This window comes from Eschrichtius robustus, chromosome 12 (genome assembly GCF_028021215.1).
Source record: "Eschrichtius robustus isolate mEscRob2 chromosome 12, mEscRob2.pri, whole genome shotgun sequence".
Classification (NCBI taxonomy): domain Eukaryota; kingdom Metazoa; phylum Chordata; class Mammalia; order Artiodactyla; family Eschrichtiidae; genus Eschrichtius; species Eschrichtius robustus.
In genome coordinates this window covers 93,577,160-93,590,440 of record NC_090835.1, presented here as the reverse complement: position 1 = coordinate 93,590,440, position 13,281 = coordinate 93,577,160, and positions in this window count along the sequence as shown.

Below are 13,281 nucleotides of genomic sequence, written 5' to 3'. Positions count from 1 at the left end.
GGGAGCGATCCAAGAAGAAGATATAACAATTGTAAATATTTATGCACCCAACATAGGAGCACCTCAATACATAAGGCAAACAATAACAGTCATAAAAAGGGAAATGGACAGTAACACAATCATAGTAGGGGACTTTAACACCCCACTTCCACCAATGGACAGATCATCCAAAATGAAAATAAATAAGGAAACACAAGCTTTAAATGATACATTTAACAAGATGGACTCAATTGATATTTATAGGACATTCCATCCAAAAACAACAGAATACACATTTTTCTCAAGTGCTCATGGAACATTCTCCAGGATAGATCATATCTTGGGTCACAAATCAAGCCTTGGTACATTTAAGAAAATTGAAATCGTATCAAGTATCTTTTCTGACCACAACGCTATGAGACTAGATATCAATTACAGGAAAAGATCTGTAAAAAATACAAACACATGGAGGCTACACAATACACTACTTAATAACGAAGTGATCACTGAAGAAATCAAAGGGGAAATCAAAAAATACCTAGAAACAAATGACAATGGAGACACGACGACCCAAAACCTATGGGATGCAGCAAAAGCAGTTCTAAGAGGGAAGTCTATAGCAATACAATCCTACCTTAAGAAACAGGAAATATCTCAAATAAACAACCTAACCTTGCACCTAAAGCAATTAGAGAAAGAAGAACAAAAAAAACCCCCAAAGTTAGCAGAAGGAAAGAAATCATAAAGATCGGATCAGAAATAAATGAAAAAGAAACGAAGGAAACGATAGCAAAGATCAATAAAACTAAAAGCTGGTTCTTTGAGAAGATAAACAAAATTGATAAACCATTAGCCAGACTCATCAAGAAAAAAAGAGAGAAGACTCAAATCAATAGAATTAGAAATGAAAAAGGAGAAGTAACAACTGGCACTGAAGAAATACAAAGGATCATGAGAGATTACTACAAGCAACTCTATTTCAATAAAATGGACAACCTGGAAGAAATGGACAAATTCTTAGAAATGCACAACCTGCCGAGACTGAACCAGGAAGAAATAGAAAATATGAACAGACAAATCACAAGCACTGAAATTGAAACTGTGATTAAAAATCTTCCAACAAACAAAAGCCCAGGGTCAGATGGCTTCACAGGCGAATTCTATGAAACATTGAGAGAAGAGCTAACACGTATCCTTCTCAAACTCTTCCAAAATATAGCAGAGGGAGGAACACTCCCAAACTCATTCTACGAGGCCACCATCACCCTGATACCAAAACCAGACAAAGATTTCACAGAAAAAGAAAACTACAGGCCAATATCACTGATGAACATAGATGCAAAAATCCTCAACAAAATACTAGCAAACAGAATCCAACAGCACATTAAAAGGATCATACACCATGATCAAGTGGGGTTTATTCCAGGAATGCAAGGATTCTTCAATATACGCAAATCAATCAACGTGATACACCATATTAACAAATTGAAGGAGAAAAACCATATGATCATCTCAATAGATGCAGAGAAAGTTTTCGACAAAATTCAACACCCATTTATGATAAAAACCCTGTGGAAAGTAGGCATAGAGGGAACTTTCCTCAAGTTAATAAAGGCCATATATGACAAACCCACAGCCAATATCATCCTCAGTGGTGAAAAACTGAAACCATTTCCACTAAGATCAGGAACAAGACAAGGTTGCCCACTCTCACCACTATTATTCAACATAGTTTTGGAAGTTTTAGCCACCACAATCAGAGAAGAAAAAGAAATAAAAGGAATCCAAATCAGAAAAGAAGAAGTAAAGCTGTCACTGTTTGCAGATGACATGATACTCTACATAGAGAATCATAAAGATGCTACCAGAAAACTACTAGAGCTAATCAATGAATTTAGTAAAGTAGCAGGATACAAAATTAATGCACAGAAATCTCTGGCATTCCTATACACTGATGAAAAATCTGAAAATGAAATTAAGAAAACACTCCCATTTACCATTGCAACAAAAATAATAAAATATCTAGGAATAAACCTACCTAAGGAGACAAAAGACCTGTATGCAGAAAATTATAAGACACTGATGAAGGAAATTAAAGATGACACAAATAGATGGAGAGATATACCATGTTCTTGGATTGGAAGAATCAACATTGTGAAAATGACTCTACTACCCAAAGCAATCTACAGATTGAATGCAATCCCTATCAAACTACCACTGGCATTTTTCACAGAACTAGAACAAAAAATTTCACAATTTGTATGGAAACACAAAAGACCCCGAATAGCCAAAGCAATCTTGAGAACGAAAAATGGAGCTGGAGGAATCAGGCTCCCTGACTTCAAACTATACTACAAAGCTACAGTAATCAAGACAGTATGGTAGTGGCAGAAAAACAGAAATATAGAGCAATGGAACAGGATAGAAAGCCCAGAGATAAACCCACACACATATGGTCACCTTATCTTTGATAAAGGAGGCAAGAATATACAGTGGAGGAAAGACAGCCTCTTCATTAAGTGGTGCTGGGCAAACTGGACAGGTACATGTAAAAGTATGAAATTAGAACACTCCCTAACACCATACACAAAAATAAACTCAAAATGGATTAAAGAGCTAAATGTAAGGCCAGACACTATCAAACTCTTAGAGAAAAACATAGGCAGAACACTCTATGACATGAATCATAGCAAGATCCTTTTTGACCCACCTCCTAGAGAAATGGAAATAAAGACAAAAATAAACAAATGGGACCTAATGAAACTTAAAGGCTTTTGCACAGCAAAGGAAACCATAAATAAGACCAAAAGACTACCCTCAGAATGGGAAAAAATATTTGCAAATGAAACAACTGACAAAGGATTAATCTCCAAGATTTACAAGCAGCTCATGCAGCTCAATAACAAAAAAACCAAACAACCCAATCCAAAAATGGGCAGAAGACCTAAATAGACATTTCTCCAAAGAAGATGTACAGATTGCCAACAAACACATGAAAGAATGCTCAACATCATTAATCATTAGAGAAATGCAAATCAAAACTACAATGAGATATCATCTCACACTGGTCAGAATGGCCATCATCAAAAAATCTACAAACAATAAATGCTGGAGAGGGTGTGGAGAAAAGGGAACACTCTTGCACTGTTGGTGGGAATGTAAATTGATACAGCCACTATGGAGAACAGGATGGAGATTCCTTAAAAAACTAAAAATAGAACTACCATACAGCCCAGCAATCCCACTACTGGGCGCATACCCAGAGAAAACCATAATTCATAAAGAGTCATGTACCAAAATGTTCATTGCAGCTCTATTTACAATAGCCAGGACATGGAAGCAACCTATGTGTCCATCATTGGATGAATGGATAAAGAAGATGTGGCACATATATACAATGGAATATTACTCAGCCATAAAAAGAAACGAAGTTGAGATATTTGTAGTGAGGTGGATGGACCTAGAGACTGTCATACAGAGTGAAGTAAGTTAGAAAGAGAAAAACAAATACTGTATGCTAACACATATATATGGAATCTAAGAAAAAAAAAAAAAGGTCACGAAGAACCTAGGGGTAAGACGGGAATAAAGACACAGACCTACTAGAGAATGGACTTGAGGATATGGGGAGGGGGAAGGGTAAGCTGTGACAAAGTGAGAGAGTGGGATGGACACATATACACTACCAAACGTAAAATAGATAACTAGTGGGAAGCAGCCACATAGCACAGGGAGATCAGCTCAGTGGTTTGTGACCACCTAGAGGGGTGGGATAAGGAGGGTGGGAGGGAGGGAGACGCAAGAGGGAAGAGATTTGGGAACATATGTATATGTATAACTGATTCACTTTGTTATAAAGCAGAAACTAACACACCATTGTAAAGCAATTATACTCCAATAAAGATGTTAAAAAAATAATAATAATAATAAATGTCTCTAAAAAAAGACTCTTTAATTTCCTTAGTTCCTGTGTGGCTAATTCTCCCTTTACTGTTTAGTTTTGTTTCTTTGTTTTATTTGCAGTTTTCTCTTTCCTGATTAAGTTAGCTAATGATTTTCTATTTTTCTAAACAACCAGATTTTGTCTTTGTAGATTAGATCTACTATTTTTCTAATTCACTAGCATTAGAAAACATAGGCCATAGGGTCTCTGTCACAATTAATCAACTCTGTCATTTTAACACAAAAGCAGCCCCAGGCAATATGTAGATGAATACGTATGCTTGTGGTCCAATAAAACTTTTTTATGGATACTGAATTTTGAATTTCATACAATTTTCACATGTGAACTATTATTGTTCCTTTTTTTCCAACCATCACATAAGCTGTAAGCACCGTTATTATTTTGTATGCTGTACAAAAATAGGCATTGGACCAGATTTGGCCCATAAGCTGTGATTTGCTGGTCTCTACTCTACCTAATATATCTTTAGATACATATTTCTTTACATAGTATCTATCAGTTCCCTAATATGAATAATAATGACAATTTTCCTGTGTTTTCTTCCTATACCCTTCCTTCCTCCATCTTACTTTCTTTATCAAGATTTTCTTCCTCATTGTTTTACTTTGTATATTAAATAAGCCTATATTTCCGTTATGTGAGTTATGAGCATTGATAATCTTTGACCATGAGCTATCATCACAGAGGAGTTAAACCAAAAATGTACCCAGCTTCTTTCACCTCTCCAGTTTTTTTGATATGTAATATCTACATTGTCAGATGATGCAATAATTATTATTATTATTATTATTATTATTATTTGCCACATTCTACCAACATTTGTTCTATCCTCAATTTGGGGAGGGGGCAGTAATTAAACTCAATGCTGACCACCAGTTTTATTGTCATATATTTCCTACTCACCTCTGAGTTGGCTAAAGATTATCCTCTAGTATTTTCCTTAAAAGGAGCTTAGATTTTATATGTTTAAAACTTAAATCTTGAAGATAATTTTACCTGGTTATAAGATATGGGTCTCTTCCTTTCTTTTATTGAATACCTTTTATACATTGCTGTACTGACTTCTGACCTTGTTTGTGACTGTAGTGAAACCTGCAGACAGCCTGGTTGTTTTATTTTATCCTTATATATAGTATAATCTTTTTTCTTGATCACTAAAATGATCCTTTTGTTTAAATCTTGAAGTTTCAATAACATTATTAGCATTATTAACATTATTAGCATAGTTATGGTGTTGCTCGATCTGTTTCTTTGATCTGTTAGTATTCCCTAGTATGTTGTCCTCCCAATGTAAAAATTCAAGACATATTAATTTTGGAGATGTTTTCTTGAATTATTTCTTTAAAGATAAGTTATTTTCCATTTTGTTGCTTTTTTTTTTTCAGAGATTCCAATTATATGTATGTTGAATTTTTTATTTTTGCTTATTTTCTGTATCTCATTTTATCTCTACCCTTTTTCAGTTGTTTTATTTTGTTATTTCTACTTCATTTTGTTTACTCTTCTCATTTCTATCATCTATTTCCTTTACTATATTTGCCATAGTGTATATCCTGGATAGAGCTCCTTGCATTTTCATCTTTATTTATGTGCTGATTTTGGTTTTTCTTCACATTTTCCTGAGTTCTACCAGTTCAACTTTTATCTCCTCCTGTTGTAATTCCCTCTCTTCTCTGAATTCTAGCTAGTGCTCTAAATTTATAAAGGGTACTGCTTAATTTTTTTACTTATTGGTAAATTTTGCGGTCAAATATTTAGTCTCTGTGTCACCATTTTTCTTGTGAGTATTCATTTTGGAGTGAGTTTTGATGCTGTTTTTCACATTAGTTTTCATGTAAGAATTTTGTATGGTTGCTGTGCTGGTTCTTTTCATATTATTTGTCATCGAATGAGTTGGATTTTCTTGGATTAGTATCTCTACAGAGTTGGTAGGAAAGAGAGGAAGATGCTGCCAGAGTAACCATTGAATTTTTACTACCAAAAGGATCTTTATTTGCTGCCACAAAGATAGAGAGTTCTCTATACAAGTATGGCTCAACTGTGTGTGAATGTGTTATACCCCTAATCCCTCTGATTCTCTGAGTCAAACTGTGAAGGGTGGGGTTCTGTCAAAAGCTTGTTGACTGCAGTTCCAGCAGAGTATTTTTCCAAAAAAACCCTTGCCTTCAAGAACTATAATTTTGCTGTTATCCTCCGAGCTCTACTTCTGTTGGGCCCCTTCTCACTCTTGATGTTTCATATTTTCACTGCCTCCCAAGAGAATTCTAACAATTTTTTACAATTCCAAAATCCCTTGCTTTTTTTGGATTATATCTGTCTTCTAGGTTTGATAAAAATTAGAGCTCTAGAGGATTTTTGCTATTGTTCTTCTGTTGCTATTGTATGATGTCCAGGAGCAAAGAGGAAATATAATGACTTTCTCAGCCATATTTATACAGGGATTCTATAACATTGTGCTTTGAAAGAGTTAAGCAAGAAAGGGAACCTATGTCTAGCTTCCAACAGATGGAATATAAACTCTAAAAAGCGAATACAAAACTGTGATGAGACCATGAAAATTTGAAATCTCCAAGAATAATCCTAGAGTAAAAATAAAGAATCAGCATAAATTATAGAAGCTGTAAGAACCACGGGAATTCAGATAAAGATAAAATTGAGTGTCGACAGGAGCAATGATTGAAGGGGTTATATGGGAACAGAGATTAGAAGGATTCATTGGAGGCTTGAGCAAAGTTCACTTGTGTTCTTCCCTATAACTTTGGTCTAAGAACTTTGGAAAATTCGTTCTCACTTACCATTCTGTGTTACTGGTTGCTTTACATCTACTTCATGATATCTCAACCTGTGAAGAAAATGGAAAGAGACAGAACTAGTTTAGGGGGAGGAAGAAGGTTTCAGAATAAAAAAATATATATTTTCTCTCTAAGTCCCCAGAGTCTATGCCAGTTCCCCAGAACCAAGCCAGGCTCCCAGAGGCATTCTGGACCATGGGTTCTTGGCACAGACAAAATTTCCAAAAGACGACAGAAGTGCCTTTGAGCCATATCCTGGAGCCTGAAACCAAGCCAAAACAGCTTGGACAGTGAGAGAAGAGAAGCAGCTTCAGAACATTTTGTGTCACATATTTGTTTCTGACCTCTTTGCTTTATAATCTTTTTAAAAATTATATTTTCCTCCTGGATATTTTAGTCTGTTTTTATTAGTCATTTCAAGGAGGATCATATAAAGGCTTAGGGAAGGCTGGACCCTCATTCCTCTCCATGGCCTCTGGTGCAGCACTCTGCCTTTGCTCTCTCCACCACTGTTTACTTATAAGCTTGATTTTGGCAGCCAGTAAGTTTATTTTACATTTTACTGAAGTGTGAGGGGAAATACTGATAGAAAAACTAAACAAAATCCCTCATGAAATGGTATCACCAAATGAGCAAAGTACCTGAAAAAGTCAAACATCCGGGTGCCCAGAACTCAAAGGCTGATTTTTCTTCCCTATAAGGCACCCTCAGAACCTCTTTCTGTGCTGGCTGGTGATAAGATCATCTGAAAATTAATCACTAGTGGAGAGAGAGCTGTATTCACTGTCAACCTACCCTGCAAGTATGAGTCCCTGCCTCCCCAAGTTTCTTGTCTGTATCACCATAAGCTTTTCAGAACAGGGTGCACAAACTTCTTTGTTGTTGCTTTAAAGGAATGGGAATGCTAGATCTTCTATCTAATTAAAGTGTAATTTTTCCTACTACTGCCTCAGCTATTGGTGATTATTGAAAAATAACATAAAATAATTTCTCCCCTATATATAATCATGTATCTCACCATAAACATATATTTTTTTAAAAGGAAAATTACAGTGGCCATAGGTAAAACTAAAAGTTTTAGAAGTTCAGAAAACATAATTGTACATGATTTTTCACAGCAATTCTGTAAGAGTAGACATTAAGTGGATATGGGGGTAATATATCTATATATCTATATCTGTATATCTGTATCTCCAAACAAACATGTCTCTCATTAAATATGTGAATGGTTGAATGATATACATCACCATAATCATTTTGGAGTAATATGGCAATTTCAAACAGGAGAAGAATATAACTTATAAGAGCAAACACAACATTAGCCTAAAAGGGTTATTCCCAAAGGATGTAAGAAAGGATATTATTTGTTAAATGTGTTAAATGGAGAAGGAAGAGCAGGAAATTGGAGAGATTTGTGAAAATAAAAATACAAGCCGAGAGACCCTATATTTAAGGAAACCTAGTTACCCTTGGTAAGATATTTGTACAAAGTAGACACCAGCTCTATTTCCAACTTCCTACATCCCTGAGTAAAACTTGCAGTCTTCATGCAAATGCTAATGTGTCATTTTTACAAAAAGAATACCATCGATTGTTGATAAAATATGTAATTCGAGAGCTGGGTCTTCCACATTCAGGGGTAGCCCAGATGTTGGCTGAAATGTAGATAGTACTGCTGAAGTTCATTTCCCTGAAACATGCAGCAGTATTGGTTGGAATAGCTAGATAATGGTGAGGTTAAAAAACTCACCTAAAATATTAGTGGCTTATAACAACAAAAGATTCTTCCTTGTTTACACTACATGTTTATTACAAATTAACTGTGGGATCCATTTCACACGTCTTCACTCTAGGTGCCAGGCTGGAAGCCCTGTCACTACCTGGAGTATAACAGGTTCCTCTGATGGTAAGGGGAAGAGAGTATGCAGAATTTCAAACTCTTAACACTTCTACTCAATTTCCAATGGCCAAAGCAAGGAAAGTAACATGCCCAACTTCATGGGGGTGGGAAAATGCAGACTCACAGTGTGACTGAAATGGAAAGAACTGAGTTATCATTGAACAGTCCTAATGACTACCAGAAATGAACACATTTGCTAATATTTCATTGTATTTCTGTTCTATGTTACTGATAGAGAAATGAAAAGGACTTCTCAATAGCTTTTTAAGATTTAATTTGACCTCTCAATAAAAGAAAAATAAAAACCTCATAGGATATATTTTACATGTAGTGGTAATAATAGTACTTTCCTAGAAGAAGATAGGAAAAATATTCTGAAAGGGTTTGGAGTAGTGAGAGAGCTTTGCCAAGACCCTTCTCCCCTGTCTTCCTTATATAACAAAAGGCTTGATTCTCAAGGGAGAAGGACAACAAACACTATTGCCTGTTGCAAATAGAGGAAAGGAATGGAAAAGTAACCTCTACCGCTAGAGAAACAGCAGGAATACATACTGGGCTCAGGACTACAAGACGGGAGAGAGAGGAGCATAGGCTTAAGTATAAAGTCTAGGGCTAATGTCGACAGAAGCTTAGTCAGGCAATAGAGAATACCCCAAACCTCTAGACCAGGCTAATCAGCTCTGGGTAAGAAGTAACCTGCAAGAGACAGACCCTCTTTGAGGCACTGCACAAAAGAAAGATTAAAAGCTGAGGATTGAGAAGACATTAGGAAAAAGCAAAAACCTTCTGACAGAACAGTCCCCACTCACTAAAAAAAATATGTAGTGCACAGAGCATAACCATAGGAACAACAAATCTCAAATCCAGCTCAGTTCCTAATTAGATTAACTGTAACTCCCACAATAAAGTCCCAGCAGAAAAAATGGTGTACCCATTTCTAGGCATAAACACTATATACCTCAGTCTTTATTGTAGTACACAAGATATCTTTATAAAAATTACAAAGCATTAAAAAAGAAAGGAAAAAATTCCCAAGAAACAAAGCAATTCTTAAAAGCAAACTCAGATATGGCACAACCGTTGGAACTATCTGGCAAGAAATTTCAAAAAACTATGATCAATATGCAAAAGCACTAATTGAAAAGATAGATAACATGCAATATCAGTTTGGTGATTTCAGGAGAGAAAAGCAAACTATAAGAAATTATAAAATAGAAGTGTTAGAAATGAAGAACAAAGTAATGGAGATAAAAAGTACCTTTGACCACAGCCTCCCATCAAGCCTCTTAGATAGCCTCAACAACCAGAGGGCAGACAGCAGAAGCAAGAAAAACTACAATCCTGCAGCTTGTGGAACAAAAACCACATTCACAGAAAGATAGACAAGATAAAAATGCAGAGGGCTATATACCAGATGAAGGAACAAGAAAAAACCCCAGAAAAACAACTAAGTGAAGTGGAGATAGGCAACCTTCCAGAAAAACAATTCAGAATACTGATAGTGAAGATGATCCAGGACCTCAGAATAAGAATGGAGGCAAAGATTGAGAAGATGCAAGAAATGTTTAACAAAGACCTAGAAGAATTAAAGAACAAACGAACAGAGATGAACAATACAATAACTGAAATGAAAACTACACTAGAAGGAATCAATAGCAGAATAACTGAGACAGAAGAATGGATAAGTGACCTGGAAGACAGAATGGTGGAATTCACTGCTGTTGAACAGACTAAAGAAAAAAGAATGAAAAGAAATGAAGACAGCCTAAGAGACCTCTGGGACAACATTGAACGCAACAACATTCGCATTATAGGGGTCCCAGAAGAAGAAGAGAGACAGAAAGGACCCGAGAAAATATTTGAAGAGATTATAGTCAAAAACTTCCCTAAGATGGGAAAGTAAATAGCCACCCAAGTCCAGGAAGCACAGCGAGTCCCATACAGGATAAACACAAGGAGAAACACGCCGAGACACATAGTAATCAAATTGGCAAAAATTAAAGACATAGAAAAATTATTGAAAGCAGCAAGGGAAAAACAACAAATAAAATACAAGGGAACTCCCATAAGGTTAACAGCTGATTTCTCAGCAGAAACTCTGCAAACCAGAAGGGAGTGGCATGATATACTTAAAGTGAGGAAAGGGAAGAACCTACAACCAAGATTACTCTACCCGGCAAGGATCTCATTTAGATTCGATGGAGAAATCAAAAGCTTTACAGACAAGCAAAAGCTAAGAGAACTCAGCACCACCAAACCAGCTCTACAACAAATGCTAAAGGAACGTCTCTAAGTGGGAAACACAAGAGAAGAAACGGACCTACAAAAACAAACCCAAAACAATTAAGAAAATGGTCATAGGAACATACATATCGATAATTACCTTAAACGTGAATGGATTAAATGCTCCAACCAAAAGACACAGGCTTGCTGAATGGATACAAAAACAAGACCCATCTATATGCTGTCTACAAGAGACCCACTTCAGACCTAGGGACACATACAGACTGAAAGTGAGGGGATGGAAAAAGATATTCCATGCAAATGGAAATCAAAAGAAAGCTGGAGTAGCTATACTCATATCAGATAAAATAGTCTTTAAAATAAAGAACGTTACAAGAGACAAGGAAGGACACTACATAATGATCAAGGGATCAATCCAAGGAGAAGATATAACAATTATAAATATATATGCACCCAACATAGGAGCACCTCAATACATAAGGCAACTGCTATCAGCTATAAAAGAGGAAATCGACACAATAACACAATAAGAGTGGAGGACTTTAACACCTCACTTATACCAATGGACAGATCATCCAAAATGAAAATAAGTAAGGAAACAGAAGCTTTAAATGACACAATAGACCCGATAGATTTAATTGATATTTATAGGACATTCCATCCAAAAACAGCAGATTACACTTTCTTCTCAAGTGCACACGGAACATTCGCCAGGATAGATCACATCTTGGGTCACAAATCAAGCCTCAGGAAATTTAAGAAAATTGAAATCATATCAAGCATCTTTTCTGACCACAATGCTATGAGATTAGAAATGATTTACAGGGAAAAAAACCTAAAAAAACACAAACACATGGAGGCTAAACAATACGTTACTAAATAACCAAGAGATCCCTGAAGAAATCAAAGAGGAAATCAAAAAATACCTAGAGACAAATGACAATGAAAACACGATGATCCAAAACCTATGGGATGCAGCAAAAGCGGTTCTAAAAGGGAAGTTTATAGCTATACAAGCCTACCTAAAGAAACAGGAAAAATCTCAAGTAAACAATCTAACCTTGCACCTAAAGGAACTAGAGAAAGGAGAACAAACAAAACCCAAAGTTAGCAGAAGGAAAGAAATCATATAGATCAGAGCAGAAATAAATGAAATAGAAACAAAGAAAAAAACAATAGCAAAGATCAATAAAACTAAAAGCTGGTTCTTTGAGAAGATAAACAAAATTGATAAGCCATTAGCCAGACTCATCAAGAAAAAGAGGGAGAGGACTCAAATCAATAAAATTAGAAATGAAAAAGGAGAAGTTACAACAGACCCCGCAGAAATACAAAGCATCCTAAGAGACTACTACAAGCAACTCTATGCCAATAAAATGGACAACCTGGAAGAAATGGACAAATTCTTAGAAAGGTGTAACCTTCCAAGACTGAACCAGGAAGAAACAGAAAATATGAACAGACCAATCACAAGTAATGAAATTGAAACTGTAATTAAAAATCTTCCAACAAAAGTCCAGGACCAGATGGCTTCACAGGTGAATTCTATCAAACATTTAGAGAAGAGCTAACACCCATCCTTCTCAAACTCTTCCAAAAAATTGCAGAGGAAGGAACACCCCCAAACTCATTCTATGAGGCTACCATCACCCTGATACCAAAACCGACAAAGATACTACAAAAAAAGAAAATTACAGACCAATATCACTGATGAATATAGATGCAAAAATCCTCAACAAAATACTAGCAAACAGAATCCAACAACATCTTAAAAGGATCAAACACCACGATCAAGTGGGATTTATCCCAGGGATGCAAGGATTCTTCAATATACGCAAATCAATCAATGTGATACACCATATTAACAAATTGAAGAATAAAAACCATATGATCATCTCAATAGATGCAGAAAAAGCTTCTGACAAAATTCAACACCGATTTATGATAAAAACCTTCCAGAAAGTGGGCATAGAGGGAACCTACCTCAACATAATAAAGGCCATATACGACAAACCCACAGCAAACATCATTCTCAATGGTGAAAAACTGAATGCATTTCCTCTAGGATCAGGAATGAGACAAGGATGTCCACTCTCACCACTATTATTCAACATAGCTTTGGAAGTCCTAGCCATGGCAATCAGAGAAGGAAAAGAAATAAAAGGAATCCAAATTGGAAAAGAAGAAGTAAAACTGTCACTGTTTGCAGATGACATGATACTATACATAGAGAATCCTAAAGATGCCACCAGAAAACTACTAGAGCTAATCAAAGAATTTGGTAAAGTTGCAGGATACAAACTTAATGCACAGAAATCTCTTGCATTCCTATACACTAATGATGAAAAATCTGAAAGAGCAGTTAAGGAAACACTCCCATTTACCATTGCAACAAAAAGAGT